Raw genomic sequence first — 11,702 nt, 5'->3', positions numbered from 1 at the left:
TATGGTAAGCTAAGCTACCCGGCAGCTGGCTTCAGCTACATATTTAAACGTAGAGGTATGACAGTCGTATCAACCTCCTCAAAACTGTATCCCTCTGCAAAAAAAGCGAATAAGCATATTTTTCAAACTATTCCTTTAAAACAAAAGTTTGGGAACTTTTTACTTTGGTAAAGCAGTTGTTGAGTGGGGTTACAGAGATTTGAAAGCTTCCTAAATACAGTGAAGATTAGTTAAAGTTCACTATCACTGATAGTAATTCTGCACTATGTCAAATCTATCATCTCAGATCAGACGCCACAGTACAAAATCTTATCAAGTCCATGGTCTGGTGTCTGTCTGTCTCTCTGAGCATCTGGAAATGAAAAGAAGATTTGTGAAGCAGCTGTAGGAGTGTATCCATTCATTATTATTATTCAAATGATTTTATTGTACTTTTCCAAAACAAAAAAAAAAACATAAACTATCATCACTAAATACATGAACCAAACCAAGACACAGAGACCTGAAGACAACAAAAAACAAAACTCGTCTAACAGACAATAGCTACTTCATAAGCTTTGCATCATAATCTCATTATGGAAACAGAAAATACAGGCAGATCATTTTACTCTGTAGCAGGATAAATGGAATCAAAATGACCCAAGAATGGTTGCCAGACATAAAAAAATTTCTGGACAGATCCCAGAGTTAAATATTTAAGCTTTTCCGCTTATCACCTCTCTGACCCATTGTTTATGCGAAGGAGGTGTGTGTATCCATTCATGACAGAAGTATTTAACCTTTCTCCTGTCGGGTTTTCACCTCGGCTTGAACAACTTCCCCCCCTGAAGAGATCATCCCTGCTCCCTCTCCTCGTTTAGACTAATGACAGGTTACTATTCTTTTCTTAATTCACTGTTTGACTTGCCAAATGCCTCTTTTCTCCACCTTGAGGTGTGGGATATTTGAAGTTGGCCCTAGGCTTTAAAGAGCTCATTGTAAATTGCTACCTTGATGACCTCAGTGAGCCTGCTAACTCATTTCTAATCGTCCAGCAAGGCGTGAGCTGCAGCTGTTGACCTCTGGTCATTGGGGGCTAGGCGTAGTGATTAAAAGAGAAGGGTGCTTGCAGGTAATTTGAGAATGGTCATTGTCTTTAAAATAACTATTTAATACATTTTACATTGTCATTATATAACTGTAGGTAGGCAAGGTGTGTGTAGATATGATTCATCTTCCTTGGAAAGGGAATACCTGTCAATATCTATTAATCATACCAACCCCTTATGTCATTCCACCAAGGCCATTATGGACCATTATGGGGTCTGTTGATGTTTGCCCACATGAGGCACAGCAACAGTTAATGGTCTAGGTCCCTGAGGAATGCATGCACCGTCACGCTTTCCCTCTTTGCATCAGACACCTGGCCCTCTTTCAGTGCCACCGTGCCATTTACATCTCAAAGGGGGACGACCAAGAAGGCTCTCTCTGTGCTCCCTTCCTTACTCCAGAAATGATCTGATTTATCTCTTCATCAACGGAAATATATGCCTTTAGAGAGCCATCCCGCCTCTCTCATCCCCAGCTAATAGAGATGGGAGAGAGAGCAGTAAAAAGAGAGACTTGTGATCCTCCGTGTGATCCCAGACCCAACGGACCCCTGTCACAGTGCTTGATTCATGTGATGCGGGTGACTTTCTTTCTGCTCCCAGGCTCAATGTGTTAAGGCATGGGAAGGGGGGTGAGGGGGGCGGGTGGGGTGGCATAACGCAAAGCAAAGGCGCCTGTGTTCCTGAGGTATCCGATTCCCACGTTTGATGGAGCATGACAGGTTGGCTCAGGTCAAATTAAAAGGCCGCTGTAACAAATATGAGGGCAGACATTGTGATCGTCTGTGCAGGTGAACTCTCCATGGCAGTGGGAATAAAAAGTTATTTATTGCACTGAGGGAAAACATTAGTGCAAGAGGCATTAAGAGGGGGGATCCCTGTGAGGGGGGCCGGGGTGGATAATTGAATCATCCCTGTGTTGTTGTTTTTTTTTCTGTGTGGACCTCTTAAGTTCATCTGCCAAAGGAAAAGCCCTCACTTTTCCCTCTCTTAGCATTTTGGATGACTGTGTTCTTTTCCACATCCAGACCTTTAAACCGAATGACATACAGCGTACCTGCCTTTTATTTTTACAGTATAGTATATACAGTATGTCATGAATACTAATAGTCTGCAGTCTGCTCTCCAGCCCTGCAGGTTTCGTCTTGGATATCATCTCTTTCCAGACATAGCTTTGTAAATATTCTCCGTCCTCTGGCTCCTCTGAGCTATTTCTGTCCACCCCAAACAGAGACTACTGTAAAATAATGTTATAAATGCCTGCTAATGTTTTAAATCTGGAGCAGTGCCTGCAGCCTCAACTATTCCATCATGTGTTATACAAGGGTCTGTCTATCTTGGAAAATGTAGTTTTGGCACCTAGGTTGTTTCCATTGTGTCATTTTGCTTCCACAGATGGCTACATGTATGGTAAATACTCAGCAGGTAAATTTAACATAGAATAACACTCAAAAATTCTCACGGGTGCATTTAGCGAAGTACTTTAAATGTCATCACAGTTCTCATTCCAGCTACTCCCAGTGGACAGGCCGGACTGCATTAGGGAGGGTATGAAAATTATTGAGGTGGGACAGAAATACATTGTTTGTGGATCTCTATATTTGAACCAAGAGCTGCTAAATGAACAATTATGACCACTCTGACTGAATAAGCTAATGGCTCACAGGCTGAGGGGCTTCAGCACTTTCCCTACACCCAGTTTGGGTTGTGTTGAATATGCATTATATTGTAGGTTAACATTATATGATATATCTAACTTTGGCATAATTCTGTTATGACGCGAAATAAAGTGAAGGTGACTGTTTGAAATGAAATACAAATTTGGCGCATGGAAAAATTTAAACCCTTCCATGCGCTCCCAAAAATTTGAAACCACTCTCCCTAAAGCAAAAAGAAATTAAACCTACCCCTACCCCTTCTGTGACCACCCCCAGGTCCAACACACACACACACACACACACACACACACACACACACACACACACACACACACAATGATTTTCATACGCTCCCTTAGCAGCTTAGCAGATGTGAAAAAAACATTGAAAACTACAGCCACTTACTGGTTTTAAGGGGTTCAAATCACATGAAGCAACAAGGCTGTGTCTGTCAAGTGAGATTCAAACATGCGGGTGAAAAGGTAAGTGAGGCATAGTAATAGTGTCTGCTAATCACCTGCCGGCTGCTACGCCTACAGGACATTTTAGCTTAAAATGACGGGTGTGTGTGTGTGTGTGTGTGTGTGGGTGGGGGGGTGGGGGGGGTTTACGTGGGGGGTAAGCGCTGCACACCTGCGTGGCTGTCATACTCCTTGAGGAGTTTTAGGCATTTCATTTAATCTCCATCAGTTGTTCCCCCCTCTCTGCACCCATCCTTCTGACCTCTTAACCCCTCAACATCCCCTGGCTCAGTAGAGCCAGAGGCTTGCGCAATTACGGCTGTGAAATCTTGTCAAGTAAATGAAGCATAAGGAGCAGCCACATTTTTCCTGACACTGCTGACGTCTGTTGACTTCAGTCAGTCTTCCCTCTCTGCTTGTGGCAATTAAAGCTGTCATGATAGTTTTTCACATCTTTATATTCTGATTGAGCTTTTGTTCCTCATTTGTCTGACACAAATCCCCTCTGTAATGAGGACTGTGAAACCTGAAGTTTCAACCTGAAGTTACTGGGACCATATTCATAGCTTGCTCCTGATTACCTCCCTCCTCTGGCTCCTGTCCTCTGCTTTTCAGCCAGCACTGATAATAAGTAATTAACAGAGCCAGGTAGAGAATTAGCTGTTAAATGGCTCTCTCTCTCTCTCTCTAGGTGTTTGTTTACTCGCGTGTGTGCCTGCGGAGGCTCCTGGCCGTTGGGTGATGAGTTACAGACACAGATGGTGGGCATCAGCAGGCTGGCTGGGGGCAGATTAGCAGCCTCCCATGTCTGAGCAGCCCCGTCCCAGCCCGCTCCCACTCCCACTGAGCCCCAGAGGAGGGCCTGTCTGTAACTCTACTCACTTTGGCAAGCCTCATGTGTTGACGGAGGCCGACCATGGGCTTATCTCGTCTCATTCCACCACCAGTGGGCCAAGCAGGCTCGGGGCTCCCAGAGAGAAGGGGCGGGGGTGTCTGGTGGGGATGTCTGTGTGAAAACAACCTTGTTTTGAAAAGGTAATGCTGCTGCCTCTAAGTGGCACAGGTTTTGTAATTAAAAGTAACTCTACACCACTAAATGGAACCTTATCTAAATGTATGCACATTTTCTCCTTTATAGCATGGCGTCTTGGTGTTGAGCTTTAGGTGTGTCTTCATTAACCACTGAGTTATTGGCTTTCACCCTCTATGGCCTCATGTGTGTGGCACATGGCACCTTCCATGGGGATGTGTTGGTAATTCCCTCTTCCGCTGCATGAAAAACACCTACAGTGCAAATTTTGCCATTAAGCCATATTCACATTGCACTGGACAGGAAGCATAGTTGAAACAGTCCAGGTCAAAGGTCAGCCAGATGCAATGTAGAGGCCGCAGGAGGGGGGGAAACTGGGCAGCCTGTAGGTTAGCATCGGGGGTGTGTTTATTTTATAAACAGTGGGAGCAGATTAGTACTGGAGCCAGGCTCCCTCAACCATATGGGGAGGATGTCCTCTGTGTTAGGAGGCTCTTAATAAACCATTGTGTTCATAGCTGGAGACACACAGGCACTGGCATCATTTCTGGTCACCACTAATGATGAGATGATGTTGTTGCCAATACACATGTGTGGACCCAGGGATGCTTGGTCTGCACCACTTCCATTCTGGGCATAATAGAGTATTGAATGATTGTGTTTGTAGCAGCTCTCAAGTTTTGAGTCATCAGGGTGTTGGCACACGCAGGCCCTCATCACCGTTTAGCTGGGAGGTAAAAACAGGAAATGAATGGACCCCCCCAACCTTAGCGCCAGTCTAATGAATCCTGCTTGAAGATGTTTGTGTGTGGCTCATCTCCTGAAGACTTGCAGCCCCTTTTCCTGCCATTGTTTGGGGTTTTTGTGAGATGCAGTAGCAGTAAAGTCTCTTTGATGACTCAAACTGTCAACGCTGTCAAGCTGGACTGATGGGTCTCCATCGACACTTAAAGATTTACGCAAACACACTCCTGTTTGATGGTTTAAGCGCTCTCATCCGAAGTGCCTTACTGTATCATGAAGAAACACATTTTAGGATGAGGTATCAAACCTGAAATATGGCCATGTTTGATTTGTGCATACTCACTGACCCATGCACAGTGTAACATCACTGACTTTTACTTAAAATACAAACGCGCAATAGATAAATTCTGACTTTCAACACACCATTCAGATGATTTATCAAAACTTTGAGCAGAAAAGTGTCTCCCGGGCCTTCCCCTGGAGACTGGTACAGACAGTGAAGCAGATAAAGTATTCAGCTGTGCCAGGACACTGCAGGGCTGCTGACAAGCTGCAGGGAAACAGAGCATAAGGGGGTGTGCATAATCTACTTCAGTAGCAGCATCATTTACCCTCCTTGCTGAAGCATTTAGATCAGTGTCAGATGAGCTCACTACACCTTCATCCACACCACCCATCAAATTACAAATTCACTTCATAATAAAAACTGTTAATTAATTAATAATAAAATAATTAATTAATTACTTCTTGAGAACTAACTGTTTTTCCATTACATTTAGCTGTTGCAACTCTTTATCCATTACTTTTAGTTAACTATTTCGCCATTAATCTGTAACTCATCTTTTATTAAATAATGATTTCTATTTTTGATGATGATGATGGGGTGATGCTCTGTTTAGTGAAATGCTCTCCTTTCTCCACCAACCCTCTTTTCCAAATGAGTCAAAGGTCAGGCAGGTCAGCGCTCCTGCAGAGGGTTCAATGTCTCACTGACACCTCATCACAGCAATAATAAATGAACAACAATCTACCTTTATGTCACTCTGAGCTCTCTTTTTTTGTGGATTTACCGATGGACTGATGAAACAGAAGCGTTGTAATAGTTGTGGAGTCTTGCAGCCACTTCTTGGTCCCTCCTAAATCAGACAGTAGAGATTCTCAAGCTGGAGATGAGAATACCCCCTCACAGCGCTAGTGTTATGTGGACCAGATGAGGAGAAACCTGAGCGTTACAGGGGAGGAACCATAAACTGAACCAGCAATTTTGATGTGTAGCAGTGTAGACGGGGCCCCTCTAAAAGAACCGGCCGTGGAGAGGTCCAGTACTGTAAGTAAGACAGGCGTACAGTACTTGAGCAGGGTAAATATACACACTAAGGAACACAAAGCGGGACTTGTTTCACATGGAAAGAGCTTGAGCTTGGTTTTTCTGTTATTTACAATGAGCTGTGGGGATGAAACAGCAGCTCATGTATCAGCACAGAGGGTGTTGTGTCTTCAGGGCTGCGTGGACAAAGCTCCTTCATCTCCAGGCCGGGGTATGATTGAGGAGGATCAGGGCACAGCGGTGGGACTTGTTAGCCCTGCTGTTACAGACTGCTGGCTACATGCTTCAGTGACCTGGATCTGGTTGCAAAATATTGTTGGTTTATCTAGATTATGACTCAAAAAGATTGACTGTTGACTAATTCTATTCTGCAAACTCACTCTCATAAATACATAAAGGTGCACATGGGTTCAGCTGCAGGACAGTTCACAACTCTTTAAACACCTAATCCTAAATATCAGCACAATTCACAATATGTGCACACTAAATGCAACACAGGTTTCTTTGTCTAGCGCAAAAGGTGTTAGTTGAGATGGTGGTTCAGAGAGGGATAAGACTGAAAAACAATAATTATAGGGATTTAGCTACATTCAGTTCAGCCCCACTTTTATTCACTAAAACTTTGTTGTTTTTTATATTGACTTACTTTAAGTCTGTACACTGGAAACTAAAGGCATACCATATAAAGCAGTGTCAAAACTACAACAGGTTACATCATACTAAGATGGATTATAAGATTTATTTCAAGAGATAAACAATAATTAACAATGATAGGTTAATGATGACTAATTATCTAATCAGTGAATGTGTAATTACAATGTTTGATTACCCTTTGATACAGTAATTCCTGACTAGTTTAGCCATGTAAAAATTTAATTCTAATGCACGACATCACTGACTTTTGAACTTCACCATGATGAAAATAAACCGACTCCTCACAGGACAAAATATCTTCAATGTAACTGGAGTCAATGAAGCCACATAAGAGAACATCTGGAGTTTGAGCTTCAGCTGAGGTTTTGTCCATGCATTAATATGAACTCATTATGCCATATCATAAATCTTGCTATGGCCATGATTGCGTGTGTGTGTGTGTGTGTGTGTGTGTGTGTGTGTGTGTGTGTGCTGTTGTCACCTAAACTCAACCCCAGACTTACATCTGCTCCGAGCCTTAGATCATTGATAGATGTAAGAACATGATTGCTGCAGATGAGAAGAAAGCACTCATTCTTAATCACTGAGGAACGCATGAACACACGAATGAGTCAGAGATGCCTTTTTTGTTTTTTTCCATTTAAATGCAATTATAAGGAGTACTAACACGTAGATAAAGTACAATGTTTTTATTAACTAGCAACTGAACAGGGTCAACTGTGATTGCACTCAGTGTACCAAGTCCTTCATTTCTGCTATCTGATCTAAGCTTTTCAATGAATTGCAAGGTTATGTGAGGAGATTTGGCCTTGGAAGACGGAGGATGTGTGAGGGAGTAGGGCCCTGAGAAAGAGGAGTTATGCCGGGATGGCGTGCAGACCACGCCGGCCATAGAGATTAGAGAGGAGGCGAGAGCAAGCAGGCGCTGCCAGTGATAACAGCAGGAAAGATAATAAAGCAGAAGGTGTTTCCTGCGAGTCGTCCCCCCCCCCCAGCAAAGGTCCTCCTCCATCCACCACAAAGCTTTATTGTGGACTATACGTGCAGGCTAAAGTCTTGGTCGCCATCTTGAACTGATTTTGCTGTGTAGGCTTGCAAATCAAATAAAACTTAACTGATCTTTTCTATCACAGGAAAGGAGGCGGTGGCAGTGCTTACTGTACACACAGATGGACGGGCGATCATATACACACGCACACATGCACATCGAAGCACTCAAGATCCTATTGTGTTTGCTATCCTTAACCTCCTTGAGTCAAACAATGGTCCTGGCTCCTCACTGCCTCAGATAGTCGCTGTCCCCGTCATGATGCTCTCAGCCATTGTCCTGATGTTCCGCTGCTCTCGCTCCGAAGAGGAACTCATGCATGATTCAGCTTTGGCCTCTTCAGATGTCACAGGTGCTCTCAATTTCATCACAAATTAGATGCTCAATCACGTTACTTTGAGCTCCTGTGAACCCCCATCTGAGAGAAACGTCACCACTAATAGTGTTTAAAGTTTCAGCCCCAACTGCTGAAGAAAGCTTTGTTTGGCTGCGCTGTGTTTCCAAGCTGTTGGTTCCAGCTGAAAGAGCCGCAAGAACCAACAGCATGCCCCAGCTGACTTTTAATCACACTCACCCAGGCACTGGCTCAGTCACAGAGAGTAGTAGGTCTGTAATTAGATGACAATGGGCCTCTCTCTGGTGCATTGAGGGCTGATGGGTGGCCACAGAATTATTGATCAAAGACGTAGGAACAGGAAGCGTAAGGGGGAGCAACAGGCTTGGTATAGATGTTTGGCTGTGTGAGCAACAGGTGACATCTCACAGGCCTGAATCCAGCTCCGGCCTGCTGTGAATAATTATATCCCATAGAGAGGTTGCCACCCAGGAGAAGTTATGCTTGAAGAAAGAAGTCTAATGGCAAAGGTCCTTTGAGATGAGAGGAAGCACAACTGGCCATGATTAGTCAGTTGTAACAGAACTGATGGGACAGAGCCCATATTAAAAGTAAGCTGTTAATGCAAGATCGCTTACCCAGAATTGACCCTTCACACTAAGCCACAACCTCCTTTATTACTGTTGCTAGGCCTACCTGAAAGGGACACTATTCAGTTTACAATGAAAGAGTGGCAGATTTACCATTTAAACTCTTAGTATCATTTGAAACAGTACGGGCCGAGGTAGACAAAAGCAGACTTTTTAACTATTGTAATTTGTTAGTTTAAAACACTATCTCTAACTGACTTTTTAATGTTTCATGCTCATTCGCTGTATGAGTAAGTCTGATGGACAAAAGACAGCAACTACAGCTGCACGTGCCAGACACAAAATCAGCATCCTCACTAGCAGATGATCCATATAGAAGATGTGGACATAAATACAGTTGTTCTTGTAGTGTGGTACTAGTTAGTTAGTTACTAGTTTTATAAGTATTATGAGGAAAAATAAAACAGTAGACTATTATTTCACTTATTCTCAGTGTATTCTAACTCACACATTACAAACGAGACAGCGATTAATAGATTTATGCTTAATTGTCCTCTAGATGCGGCTTGTAAATGATGCTTGGCCCTAAGTAACAGTGGGATAGGTTACTACTCTGGTGATAACCTTGTTAGCCAGCCATGCAAACAATGTTTAATGCATTTGTTTTGGAAGCCCCTCTGCCCTCATCAATCTCATTGTATATTGAGTAATCGCTTTTACTGCTACCTCATACACTTCAGGCATACGGATAAATCCAAAGCTCACAGCTGTGTTATGGTTGCTAAACTATTGAAAAGTCGCTGTTTGAAACTGCAATTTAGCAAATGGTTAATAGACAAAGAACTTCGTCAACTAAGTATCCTATTTTCAAGGACGTATTAGCTGTGGTCGTGAGTAATCACTTCAGCTAATTCTGGCAAAGGAAACACTGCAGGGAGAAAAACGCATTAATATTTAGTTGTGTGTTATATGATACGTGACGGGATTTACTAAATTGGCCACACTTAAGTATCCTTTAACTATCATAAATTCCACTTAGAGTCACATCAACATGAACTTTGACCTTTCTGGCAAAAACCCATCAGTTACCACTTGTTCCACAGTCATACATGGGCCAAAATGTGCAAAATGCAGTAGCTCAATCAAGTATGAATAATCCTGTGTTGGTTGGATGGATCCAGGGGCGGCTGCAGCACACGTGTGTGTAGTGTGTGTGTGTGTGTGTGTGTGTGTGTGTGTGTGTGTACAAGGCCCAAACCCAGATGGTGGAAGTGGTCCAGCTGCGGCTCCACATCACTGCTGCCCTGACCTCCGTGCTTCAGATATCTCTCTGATGTCATGGGAGGGGCTGCGATGGTCGGACCAGGAGGCCCTCGTCACCTCTGAGAGGAGGTGAAACTATCACAGGTTGCAGATAGCCGAGTGGGGGAGAAAAAGAAATATGCACCCAGGCTCCTTTTGTCAGCTCTGCTCCTTGCTCCAAAATTAATTTATTAACCGAGAGGATTCCAGGTTATTAAAGTGTAATTTTTCTATGTATTTGTTCCTGCATTCTCCTGTGCAATCACCTCAGAGAGAGCTGTGTGTTAACATAAGTAAACTGCATCATACGAGAGCTGATACTGTGTGTCTGGTGGGTGTGCTTTGAGATGCAAAGCTGCGCTCTCACGGCTGAAAGTGTGATGATGACTGCCTGTAGAGGATCTCATCAGCGTTGCTCTAAAGATGCAGGGGCCCCACAGGAAGTCATAGGAACCGGGAATCCATTCGGTGTGACGACAGGAGCCGCCTGTGAAAGACGCTCTCGCTGCTGAATACTGCACTGTACTCTGCTGATTACTCCTCTGCTCGGAGCTCCAGTTTACAGTTTCACATTACAGCAGCTCCCTGTGGACAGGATTTCCCAACAATAAAAAGTTGCGCGTCCCCACAACTTACAACTGAGAAAACAGTAGTGACTTTTTCTCAAGGTCCAGAAAGAGACGATGTGGCGCTTCTGATTCACACCATGACTAATCCAGTGTTTTTCATGAGAGGAGCTAATAATCTTTGGGTAAGAGGGAGAGTTTTTCTCCTGAGAGAGCGACAACACAGAGACGCAGCGTCTCACGTGAAAGGCTTTTGAAGTGTCCCTCCTTTCACTTCCCACACTGTCGGGCATCAACAACCCTACAGTGTGTCCCCCTCTCGTACATGTACTTCAGCTTGCAGAGCTTTCGAATTGTCTTGTTGAATCCCTTTCAGTGTAAAATACAAGGAAGTTGTAGTTGATGCTCTCTCTGATGCCTCGTTGGTAAAAGCCAGTGTTTTCTTCTTTTACTGCTTTTATGTGGAAAAACTATGGGCTTAGAATGTCCGACCTTTGGCTCAAGTGTATTGGGACCATTACTCAGGCATAATGTAATGCTCATGAATTCTATCACCCCCATCCATGTAGACTCACACACTGGTGATTTACACATTCCCTCCCTTTCTGCTTCTTAACCTTAAGCTATAAAACTATTTTATATCTTTGCTGACACTTTGTATTGTCAGGTTTTTCACATTTTTCAAGTGACTAGAATTTATAACTTCATTCATATATTAAAAGATTGGTAAAGTCACTACAGAGTTGTGCTCTGCAGACATCTGAACGTCTTGTGTCCCAGCTCAGGTAAAGCTAATGCTGCAACAAATTATTATTTTTATTCATTAATTAATCTGCAGATTATTATTTCTATTGATTGATTAATCGTGCTTTCTATGAAATGGCAGAAAACAGTAAAAAA

This window comes from Seriola lalandi, unplaced genomic scaffold (genome assembly GCF_002814215.2).
Source record: "Seriola lalandi dorsalis isolate HSWRI2012SDOR001 ecotype SW California unplaced genomic scaffold, Sedor1 jcf7180002054945, whole genome shotgun sequence".
Taxonomy (NCBI): domain Eukaryota; kingdom Metazoa; phylum Chordata; class Actinopteri; order Carangiformes; family Carangidae; genus Seriola; species Seriola lalandi.
Note: the sequence above shows the minus strand (reverse complement) of the source record.